At 36.2% G+C, this 11,743-nt stretch overlaps 1 pseudogene; it reads left to right on the top strand.

Moving 5' to 3' along the window:
* The first annotated feature begins 607 nt into the window (after positions 1–607).
* LOC106008259 (olfactory receptor 7E24-like) lies at positions 608–1,485 on the top strand (annotated as a pseudogene).
* The last annotated feature ends 10,258 nt before the right edge of the window (positions 1,486–11,743 follow it).

Here is an 11,743-nt window from a genome sequence, read left to right as displayed (position 1 = left end):
AAAAGATGAAATTTAAAAAATGAGAAAAATGAAAAATTCATTTTTTAGCACAATGACTCAATACAAATTGTTCTGATTATACAGAATTAAGATTAATTTAATTTTCAGATAATGCAGCCCTAGGTTTTATGCTATTTGTAGACACCCTGATCAAGAAAATTTGTAGCATTTTATGATTATAAAATATGGAATATTTCAATGCTTTTCAATTTTCTTCCAATAGAGTCACATTTTCTTAAAGGAGGCTAGCTTAACTACCCTGTATACTTTTTGGGAAAAGTTTCGTGGATTTTAATGTGATCAAGGACTTCAGAAAGCTATGTAATTCATCTGCTTACACTGCACAATAGAGTACCATTAAAGTAAGAGGAGGTGGAAAACAAACCACCAAACAGTGAGTACATAATGCTAAGGTTTATCACAATCGAAAAATGCAGTTGGAGGTTGTGGATTTCTGGTGAGAATTCTTTGTTTATGAATACTTGAACTCAAAATATATGCAGAGTTTTGTGAGATTTTATTTTTCATTTTTTCAATGAAATTTATTTAAAAGTGCTCAAGCAACATGGAAAGACATAATCTCACACATATCTCAAAGTACTACATCATGCACTTCTCAGAGGATCCAGACCCCCAGCCCATCCTCTTTGGACTGTTCCTGTCCATGTACCTAGACACAGTGCTTGGGAACCTGCTCCTCATCCTGGCCATCAGCTCTGATGTCCACCTCCACACTCCCATGTACTTCTTTCTCCCCAACCTGTCCTTCACTGATGTCTGTTTCACCTCCTCTACACTTCCAAAGTTGACTGTGGACATCCTAACTCACAACAGAGTCATTTCCTATGCAGACTGTCTGACACAGATGTCACTTTTTCTCATTTTTGGATGTATGGATAGCATGATTCTGGCTGTGGTGGCCAATGACCAGTTTGTAGCCCTCTGCATCATGCAATCTTTATGAACCCTTACCACTGTGTCTTATTATTTTTGCTGTCAGTCTTTCTTAGCCTTTTGGACTCCCAGGTGCATAACTTAATTGCTTTACAAGTTATTTGTTTCAAAGATGTGGAAATTAATAGTTTCTTTTGTGACCCTTCCCAACTACTTGACCTTTCATGTTCTGATACCTTAATCAAAAACATAGTCACATATATGGTTGGTGTTCTATTTGGGTTTTTTCCCATGTCGGGGATCATTTTCTCCTACTATAAAATTATTTCTGCCATTGTGAAAATCCCATCATCTAGGGGGAGGTACAAAGCCTTTTCTACCTGTATTTCACACCTGTCAGTTGTTTGCTTATTTTATGGAACAGGCCTTGGAACATATCTTGGTTCAGCTGTGTCATATTGTCACAGTGAGGTCATGGTGGCCTCACTGATGTACACTGTGGTCACCCCTATGCTGAACCTCTTCATCTACAGCCTGAGGAACAGGAACATTATCAGCATTATGAAGAGGATCCACTTTTGGAAAATATAATCCCAAGACCTTTGGCATTTATTTGAAATATAGTTTAGAAGATGGGATAATAAGAAAATCCAAAATTTATCTGTAAATACTTCTTCCTTGGTTTTGGTTTTATTGCTTCTGAAGTTCAATGTCATTAACTTTATATGATGTATCATTGTAGAGTCATAGGTATTCAAAGGGTAGTATTTAGTGTTTTTCATACAGGTGCAAATTTCAGTTGGGAAAGTGAGTAATTTCTAGAGATGGGTAAAATTTATACTTTCACAAAATATTATAATATATGTAATGAAACTCTGCACCTAAAATTGCTTAAAATTGCTCTTTTAGATTTGTATATCTTTCTAGAATGTGCAGTGGAAATTAAAAACTTGAGGTTTGGTCTAAAAAGGAAAAAAATAGCTGGAGATATAGTTTGGTGGCACCACACCTGCCTCACAAGTGCAATGTCCTGAGTTTGATTCCCAGTACCAAAAAAAAGGGGGGGGGGAATTAACAAAAATAAAAATACTCAAGGCTTCTTCCATGTAAAGGAAGAGCTCAAAATTTTGGTGACAGTCATTTTTTAAAAATTGCGAATTTGTAGATATTTCAAAGTTTGGAAAAATATGATCCAATATGAATAACTATAAACTATGTGAATTGATAGTTCAAGCTAATGGGATATGACAAAACCAGGCAATTCTCCAAGTGTTTGTTTCTTTGACATCTTGAGATGTCTGTACCTCCTCTCTCATGTTCATCTAAAATAGGAAGCCCATATTTGACACTGTCCATATCAATTCTCTCAGCTGTCTATGAGCTTTTTCTGGTCCTCTGGGACATGACTGTGAGATATGTTTGGAAATTCCATAGTAGACACACAGCCTAACTCAGATGGCAATGGATGGAGAAAGGACTATTGAGAACATTACTTCCAATCATGAAGATGTTTGGACAGTGGCATGGTATGATGCTTGTGCACAGCTGCAGCTAAGAGAACTGTGAAATATGTATGTACTTCGTTACTACCGAGTACCCAAACTCTCAATAAAAGTTATCATTTCTTTGCTCACTTATCCTGTTTCTCATAGATATCTAACCCACGGTAGCAAACTATGAGTGTCAGTAAACTATTTACTCAGAATCTTAAAAGAACTATGACAGAGATGAGGACAATGTTGAGGATGAAAATAACCATAAATTAATGAAGCAATAACTTAAAATTTCCTTAATGGAAGCACCTATGTATTCTGTGTAATTTGTTTCAATTTATGTGCTCAATATTTCTGAGTAAAATCTCCTATATTATTATTTTCAAGGAAACAGGGGCACTGAATATTTGTGTAATAAATTAAAAGTTGTTGGGTAGAAAATTGTGAAGAAATATTTACATGAGGCTGTCTGGTTGCACACACAAGGAATTTTACCAGGCAAATCCTGGAACATGTTTTCATTAACAATCCAAAGACCCATTTCTCTTTCTTGTCCCTCCAGGAAGGACTCATTTATTAGTGTACTCCATCCTTAAGATTCCCAATAGATCACTGTGGAGAGAGGGGTGAAAACAGATGCATCCACTTTAGAAAGGATATCTAAGTAAAGAATTAAAAATCAAAGATTCAGAAGGTCTACAATGATTAGTGTTGATCTCATGCCTGACTCCCACTCCATGCTTTTCTTGAAGCTGTCCACATTCTGTTACTTTCCTATGAATCATTCTTCTCAACATCTACAAGAGATATCAATTCAGGTTATATTTATCTCAAATTCTGAAAACTGAAGGGTTTAATTTTCCCATATATAAATGCTGAGTAGACATAACAACCTATGTTGAAAACTTTATGATGTTTAAGGAACAAAATGATTTGTGGATTAGATTCAGAGGCTGATAATTTAATTTGGAATCTTGTTCCCACCCCTTACTAGTATGTAATGTGTGGCAGGTTGTTTTTATCTTTGACATCTGAATTGATTTCTAGTTCATACACCTGTATTAAGCATGGATTAAACACAAAATGGATGCCCTTCAAATTAATAATAGGTAATTAATATATAATATTAGGCTAAAATTCAAAGTAGATATCAGCAGAAGAAATCATAAAATATTCAATTTTACAATATTTAATTAAAATATTCTGATATCTCAAGTTGTCATTTTATTTTTTACATAATGGGACATTTTTTGTTTTCGTCCTACAAATATATGCATGTATTTAGAGAAAACTCATTTCTGACTCCCCATTTTTATCTCTATCCTGACACACAAGAATAATTAAAACAAAAATCTTTGCTAAACCTGAAGTAGATTCCTTAGCAATGAATCCACCCAGATACCATCATTAAGTGTGCACAGGGCCCAGCAAGACTGCTGCCCAGGCAACAATAAGGCATGTGGATCCAGGAGGCCATCATTTTGAACCCAGGAATTGGTGCAGAGGTAAGCAGCGGAGAGAAGGCCTCTTTGAGACTTTCTGAGAATTGAATCCCACTGGGAAAGCAAAGAGCCATCTCAATAAAGGTGCAGCAGACTGCAGCTTTTGAAAGAAGACACATAAAGAGGACTCAAAACCACAATTACAGACCACCAAAGACAACCCCAAGGGGCAACAAGATGAAACAATCTGAAACTCAACCACCTGGCCTCCCTGAATTGGGAAATGAAAGGGGATCTGGAAAAAGAAAACAGAAATAATTTCTCAGATAAAAACAGAGATGGTTTCCATAGTGGAAGACATGATTAATAAATCTAAAGTAGACATACATTTAAAAAGATAGAGGAGCTAAGGAACATGAAGGATTCTCAGCATAGTAAACAAATGGAATTTATAAAACAGATTCAAGCAGATATCCAAGAAATTAAAAACTCCATTTCAAAAGTTTACCCAGCAGAATAAGCCAATATGAGGACAGAATATCTGATATAGAAGATAGGATTGTGATTAGTGACCAGGAAACAATATGTAGACTCTTTTTTCTCACAAGAAGGGGCCAGTTTTTCAGAGATTATAGCAAAGATTTTCATGGATATAAAAACTACATACATAGGGTTAGGAATTTAGCTCAGTGGTTCTCCCACCTGCCCTACAAGTGCAAAGACCTTAGTTCAATCCCTGGTACAAAAAAACCTACATACATAAAGAAAATGATGTAATATTGTCAATGGGGCTGAGATATATATTACCATTTTACATCATCACAGGCTTCAGTGCCCCTTGACAATAAATTTTCTAGCTCTGTAGAGTGCTTTATTTGAAAAGAAAATCCACAGTAACTAAATATTTAAATTTTAAACTTCCTTTAGGTATGCATAAGTAGTGGAAATTGTTGATAGTTACCATATTTCCACTGAGGAGTAAGAGCAGAGTGAACTGCATAGATTTACATACATTGTACACTGATTAGCAGGTAAATATTATACCTTGCCAAATAATTTCCCAACTCTCATCCCACTTTACAGTCTTTTCTAATGCAAGGTGAAATGTCTTGAACTTAATGATGCAAGGATTAGTAATAGACATAACTTAGGGAATGTTTTGAATCCATACTTTAAGAGTAAAATTATGCATATGATAGGACTGATTTTTTATTGGAAGAAACATAAGTGATAGTAATATTGAGTATACATCACACGGAGTTAAAACAAACACCCTCTGCTCACATTGTGTCTGGTAATTTCACTTGCATGAAATGAAGAGAGGCACAAGAATGTTGACCTTTCAACATTACCATCATAATAATGAAATAACAAATTATAACATGATTATTTATTTGATAAGCTGAGCAACTGTGAAAACATGTGGAATAGACATAAGTAATTCCCAGAAAGCCCTGAATCTACATGTGCATATAAACTAGTACATTTCATGGTAATAGTTATGTTGTAGGCTACTTAAAAGAACATTATTTAATTTCACAGTGTCTTTTTAAGAAAATACTTTATGGGTACAAAATAAATATTAAGTATATTTGAGATAAGAATTTTGAGAATCTGTTTAGGCATCCATAAGTCTATTCTGATATGATGACACTGACAGTCACATCTACTCACTCAATTCTTGACATGCATTTTCTTTAAGGATACGTCTACAAGACAATGGAATTATGTAAAGATATCAAAAACTAAAGTTTAGCAGATAATCATTTAAATCTGTATGAAGTATCAAATCTGCAGGATGTATCAAATTTATACAAAATTAAAATTATTCTAAACCATCAATTCTGAGGCAAGCATTAGTAAATATTTATTTTAATACAGGTAGTGGATGTTTTTGACAGTAAGCTAATATTAAGCTTATTCATTATTTTCTAAATACAGGAAATATTCTAAGGTAGAAGTCTTCAAACTTTGGGTAAAGAAAGATCAGTTAAGAACTTCAAATGAACATATTCTGTATACATAGATTTCAAAATGAGTATACATTAACTGGGTATTAAAAATCTTCCCAAATAAATATATTGATAAAGGAGACCAACATTTTCTTTATTCAAAGTTGAAATGATTTTTTGCAAAAGTCCTATAAACTAAGTACTTATGATCTCAATTTACAGATAGGGAAACAGCACAGGTCTGTTTACATTGTTATCTAAAATTTTCTGTTTGAATTTGCCCTAATTCAACCATAATGAAAGCTGAGTGAAAAACCTGCATTGTCTCCAGAGAGCTAAAGTAAGTGCATTGCAATCTATGGGTCAGAAGATTTGAAGTGAAACTCTGCTAAATAAGTGTAAGAAGGTTGAGACTTAAATCTGGAGTTTTAGGCTTTTCCTGGTGCTGAAATGCTGGGTCATAAATGAGAGTATTTATTTTCATGAAAATGATGAAGTGGTATTTATGGTACATTAGAGTATACAGAAGAAAAGACAAAAAATAAAAAATATAAGTGTTTACACACCAGATATTTTCATTAGAATGAATTAGTTTGATAAAATATATAAATTTAACATAAAAACTCTATATCTGATACTTTAGTATTTCTAAGTCATAGAGAGAGGCAATGTCCACTAATGCTACATTACTAGTCAGTGATGTCATGTGATTATATACAATAAACACGTACATATCTATGCTAATTTGAATTACACCAAAGACAAGACATGTGTTATACATTACATAATTTTTCCTCATTAAGTTTATTGGTACATTTTAGGTATAAAATACAGTTACATACACCATTCAGATCATGTACCATTGCATGAATATCTTGGTTCTTTTTTTCCCTCCTTTCCCTGCTCTCCCTTCACCCCTTCCACCCTTCCATTTTGCAAAGACTTTGTTTCCATTTGTTTTCCTATTCTCATTTTTTTTCCTTTCTTTCCTGTACCCTACCCCTCCCACGTCCCTTGCTCCTTTAGACCTTTACTTCCTATGACACAATATCAATTATACACTTTAAAATTACAATATTAAGATCTAGGAGACATTACCACAAATTTCACAGAATTTAAAAGAATATAGAAAGCATATTACAAAAATCTGTTTTGAAATAAATTTGACAACTTCTAAGAAGTACCTTGGAAGACAAATTAATGAAGCTAACACTGGAGGAAATATAAAATTTGAATAGCACTTATTAACAAAAGTAAATTACTAGCTTGAAAACCTACCTATATGACAACCACAAGCTTGTATACATTTTAACTGATAAACTATATCAATCATTTAAAGTAGAAAACAAAGGAACACTTCTCCCTTCATTTTAGGAAATCAACATTGTGCTAATCCTAAAACTAGATAAAGATAATAGAAGAAAAAAGTATGAACATAGATTGACATTTGTGTAACAAAAACTATTAGAAGTTAGATCTGACAGGATATAGAAAGTGGTTTTGTTATAGGGATGGCAGTGTTGGTTCAGCATTGGAAGATCCACCCCCAAAAGTCATCATTTTAACAGAGGAAAGGAAAAAGCCATATTATCCTGTCACTGGGTGGAGAAAAAGTATCAAACTAAATTCTACAGCTGTTCATGGTTAAAACTATCAGGAGACTAGAAGTAGAAAAAAACCTTCTTAACAGATTAAAGACAAGTCCTCCATACTTCCAGCAAAAATGCCTTATATGAGTTGCACAGAACTCATGCCGAATCAGCCCACTGCAGACAGACAGGTTCTGAGTCGCACAGAACACGCTGAATCAGCCCACTGCAGGCAGGCAGGTCTGTGCACACCATATCGAGACCTTGAGTACTGCTTAAGATGCCTAATCACCCTGCTGCAGACAGGCAGGTCTGCCCATGCCCTACCGAGGGCCCCAGTCACGTGGAACACAGGCTGAATCAGCCCGCTGCAGACAAGCAGGTCTATGCACACCATACAGAGGTCCTGAGTCACGTGGAAGACACTGAATCACCCTGCTGCAGACAGGCAGCCACCTGATTCCACACTACAAAGAAGCAGAGGACACCAGACCACCAGAACTAGGTACTGAGTCCCACTGTTCCCAGCCTAGAGGTAGGGGCTTCTGAGCTGTTGTTCCACTGCTCCTGGTCCAGAGGAAGGGGCTTCCTGGTCACCATCACTCCCGCTGCTCCCAGCCCAGAGAAAAGGGCTTTTGGGCCACCTTCTGTCACACTGCTCCTGGCCCAGAGGAAGGGGCTTCTGGGACACCATCCCTCCCACCATTCCTGGCACAGAGGGAGGGGCTTCTGAGCCACCATCCCACTGCTCCTGGTCCAGAGGAAGGGGTTTCCCGGCCACCATCCCTCTGGCTGCCCATAGCCCACAGGAAAGGGCTTTTGGGTCACCATCCATACTTCTGCTACCGGGCCCTGTCCCACCTCACCCAGCTGAGAGGAGGTAATCCGTGCAGGCACTAACAGCACCCTGCCCAATTCAAAATGAGAAAACACTTAAATAAGTCTCAAAACCAGACTTCCAGATCACCTACAGCAGCCTCAAAGGGAAATGAGATGGAACACTCTGATACTCAACCACCTGGAACCACTGAACTGGCAACAAAAGGGGATCTGGAAAAAATGAAATCAGAAATAATTTCTCAGATAACAGGAGAAATTGTGCCCCTAGTGTAAGACATGATTAATAAATCTAGAGAGGAGCTGAGGAACATGATGGAATCCCAAAATAAGAAACAAATGGAATCCACAAAACAGATGCAAATAGATTTCCAGGACATGAAAAACTCCATTGAAAGTCTATACAGCAGAATGAGCCAATGTGAGGACAGAATTTCAGGTACAGAAGATAAGATTGCAATTAGTGACCAGGAAAAGAAAAATTGCTTCAAAATTATAAGGGAACATGAGAAATCAATCCAGCAGCTGCTAGATGATGCAAAAAAGAATAACTTAAGACTGATTGGGCTCAATGAAGAAACAGGAGAGAGTGGAGATGACATAAAAAATCTCTTCACAGAAATAATGGCAGAAAACTTCCCAAGCGGGGAAAAAGAGCTTGACATACAAATAAGTGAGGCAAATAGGACTCCAAATAGTTTTGATCAAAAAACATCTACATATAGGCACATAATTGTTAAGATTCCAGAAACACAACAGAAGAACAAAGTTCTACAAGCAGTCACAGAAAAGAAACAAATCACATACAAAAGAAAACCCATCAGAATCACAGCAGACTTCTCAACACAAACCATCAAGGCAAGAAGAGCTTGGAGTGACATATTCCAAGCCCTAAAAGAAAACAGCCTCCAACCCAGATTGATGTACCCTGCAAAACTAGCTTTCAAAATGGATGGAGAAATAAGATACTTTCAGGACAAAGAGCACCTTAGGAACTTCATGAATACCAAACCAGCACTCCAAAGAATTTTACACAATATCCTAGGAACAGACATTGAGGATCACAACCCCAGGAAGAAAAGCAGAATGAACCCATCTGGCATGACAAGAAATTAAATGTAAAGGGGGGAGAACCCAACAAAAAGAAAAAGTCATGGCAAGGATAAGTCAATATGTTCCAGTTATACCCATCAATGTTAATGGTCTCAATTTACCAATCAAAGGAAATAGACTGGCAGAATGGGTCAAGAAGCAAAATCCAACAATATGCTGCATACAAGAAACACACTCAATTCAAAAGGAAACTCATAGACTGAAAGTTAAGGGTGGAAAACAATACTGCATGTGACAAGAACAACAAAAAAAGCAGGAGTAGCTATTCTCTTGGCAGATCAAGTAGATTTCAAACCAACACTGATTAAGAGAGATGAAGAAGGACACTACATCCTTGTAAAGGGAAGAATCCAAGAGGAAGAGATGACAATTATTAATATCTATGCACCAAACACTAGTGCACAAAACTATATAAAACAAATACTAACAGACATGAAAAGTCATATATGCACTAATACAATTGTAGTGGGGGAATCCCAACAGCCCTCTGTCACAAATAGATAGATCAACTAGACTAAAAATAAGTAATGAATTACTAGAACTCAATCGAACTCTTGAACAAATGAACTTAACAGATGTTTACAGAGTCTTCCACCCCACAAAATCAGAATACACATTCTTCTCCGCTGCACATGGGTCATTCTCAAAAATGGACCACATACTCACACATAGAACATGTTTGAGTAAGTGCAGAGGAATTGAAGTTATACCCTGTATATTATCAGATCATAGTGGGATGAAATTGGAGATCCATAGCAAAAGAAGCTCAAAAAATTTCATAAACATGTGGAAATTGAACAACACACTTCTGAATAACCAATGGGTTACAGAGGAAATTAAAGAAGAAATCAGACAGTTCCTTCAAATAAATGGCAATGACAATAAAACATATCGGAATCTACGGAACACAATGAAAGCAGTCTTACAAGGAAATTCATAGCAGTGAATAGGCATATTAGGAAAACAGAACGAGCCCAATTGAACAACCTGATGCTGCACCTCAAGCTTCTAGAAAAAGAAGAACAGGACAACCCCAAAGCTCATACAAGAAGGGAAATTTTAAAGATCAGAGGAGAAATCAATGCAATGGAGACTAAGAGAACAATACAAAAAATGAATGAAGCCAAGAGTTAGTTCTTCGAAAGAATCAACAAAATTGACAAACCCTTAGCCAACCTTGTCAAAAAAGGAAAGAAAAGGCCCAAATCCATCCAATTAGGAATGAAAAGGGTGAAATTACAACACACCCAGCAGAAATCCAGATGATCATCATTACCTACTTCCAGAACCTATATGTCAATAAGATGGACAACACAGAAGAAATGGACAGATTCCTAGATACGTATGAATTTCCAAAGTTGAACGAAGAAGACCTAAAAATTCTGAACAACCCAATATCAACCAATGAAAGTGAAAATGTAATTAAAACATATCAAGTAAGAAAAGCCTGGGCCCTGATGGTTTCACTGCTGAATTCTACAAGACATTTAGAGAGGAACTGCTGCCACTACTCTTTAAACTCTTCAGGGAAATTGAAAGAGAAACATTACTCCCAAATTTATTCCTGGAAGTAAGCATCGCCTTGATCCCCAAAGAAGAGAAAAACCCAATTGAAAAAGAGAACTATAGGCCAATCTCACTAATGAACATAGATGCAAAATTCCTTAATAAGATAATGACAAACAGAAGGCAGAAGATTATCATGAAGATCATACACCCTGATCAAGTGGGATTCATCCCAGGGATGCAGGGATGGTTCAATATACGAAAATCAATTAATGTAATACACTATATCAATAGTGCCAAGGACAAAAACCATATGATTATCTCCATGGACGCAGAAAAAGGATTTGACAAAATCCAACATGCATTTATGATAAAAACCTTAAAAAAATTGGAATAGATGGTCTCTACCTCAAACTGATAGAAGCCATCTATGAAAAAACTACAGCCAATATCATACTAAATGGTCAAAAAGTGAAATCCTTCACACTCAAATCAGGAACAAGACAAGGATGTCCATTATCACCACTCTTGTTCAATATAGTTCTGGAAACAGCCACGACAATTAGACAAGAGAAAGAAATAAAGGTAATAAAGATAGGTAATGAAGAAGTCCAATTGTCATTATTTGCAGATGACATGATACTCTATATAGAAGACCCCAAGAACTCCACCAAAACTCTTCTAGACTTAATAACCAAATTCAGTCAAGTAGCTGGTTACAAGGTCAACACACAAAAATCAATAGCTTTCCTCTACACCAATGACAGACTCACTGAGAGAGAAATAGGGCAGATAATTCCTTTCACAATAGCATCCAGAAAACTGAAATACCTAGGAATCAAGCTAACGAAAGAAATCAAAGACCTCTTCTCTGAAAACTATGGCACTCTGAAAAGAGAGATTGAAGATGATATCAG

Source organism: Heterocephalus glaber, unplaced genomic scaffold, assembly GCF_053883595.1.
Source record: "Heterocephalus glaber isolate CG9 unplaced genomic scaffold, H.glaber_assembly_v1.0 deba00001532, whole genome shotgun sequence".
NCBI classification, from domain to species: domain Eukaryota; kingdom Metazoa; phylum Chordata; class Mammalia; order Rodentia; family Bathyergidae; genus Heterocephalus; species Heterocephalus glaber.
Note: the sequence above shows the minus strand (reverse complement) of the source record. Positions and strands in the feature narration are given on the sequence as shown.